Source organism: Arachis duranensis, chromosome 3 (genome assembly GCF_000817695.3).
Source record: "Arachis duranensis cultivar V14167 chromosome 3, aradu.V14167.gnm2.J7QH, whole genome shotgun sequence".
NCBI lineage: Eukaryota > Viridiplantae > Streptophyta > Magnoliopsida > Fabales > Fabaceae > Arachis > Arachis duranensis.
The window spans coordinates 18,282,431-18,283,561 of record NC_029774.3 but is presented as its reverse complement, the minus strand read 5'-3'; positions in this window follow the sequence as shown (position 1 = coordinate 18,283,561).

The following is a 1,131-nucleotide window of genomic DNA, read 5'->3' as shown; positions in this document are numbered from 1 at the left end:
TTATATGATACTAATCTTTTCTCAGAAGTGGTAGTAAGTTAGACCCTAAAAATCATTGGATGTTGTATCTATCTAATTTAACTGAAAGCAAAAATTAATGTTTATATTTATAACCGTGTGTATCAAAGTGAGGAGCATAGATAGTTACCCTACAATGGGAACTTAATTAAACAAATATAGACATGACTACTTATTTGCTTCTAGAATCTAGCTATAGTACCATAAGCTCACGAGTTGGATAAATAGATATAGATCTATATTATTTGCCTTAGCTTGGGGGGGACCAATAAAACAACTTAAAAAACGTTTCATGAATGAAGTTGGGCGAATGGAGTCAGGCTTGTACTATTGTAGAAGCAAATAAATTTAAAAAAGAAAAAGAAATTGTTATTTCTGCAAAGACATGAAAGTAATATGCATTTATCACTTGTTTAATTAACCTACCCCACAATAACAATTTATCAATATATTTTCATTGCCTTGTGGGGTAAACTTGGGTATCATTGTAAGCGTTTTTTTTCTTCTTTGGTGGGGACTATATATCTTTACCTAAGGGCTCAACATTATGTCTTGCAGCACAAAAATACCTAATCACTTGAAATTCCTTCATGCCTCTTTTATCGCTTGTTTTGATACTTGCCTCAGATATATAATAATGCAAGAAGGAATCGGATGCTTGCATTGATATGATCAGCAAAAGAGGGAGAAAAAAAAGAAAAGGGGCTTGGAATTTTAAACACTCCATTTAATAAGCTAGCTTGTTTTCACCAATATAATATATAATTTGGATTTTAATTATTACTAAATATATGATCGGTTATTAATATATATCGGTATCGCTACATGACCAACTAATTTTTTAATCTAATTCTCTAAAATATTTTTTTTCTCTGTTTCTCTTTTTTTCTTTTTTTGATACCACATTGTTTCTTCTCATTCCGCTTCTCTTCTCATTTTCTCATTTCTCATTTCTTCTATTTTTCTCTTGTTGATTTTCTTTTCTTGTTTTTTTTTTCTTCTATCTCATTCCTAAATTCTTTTCTTTAATTTTTTCCGTTCATATCTTTCAAAATTTTTGTTTTGTTCAAATCTTCCATTAATGGAAATTTTCATTCAAACAAATCATTTTTG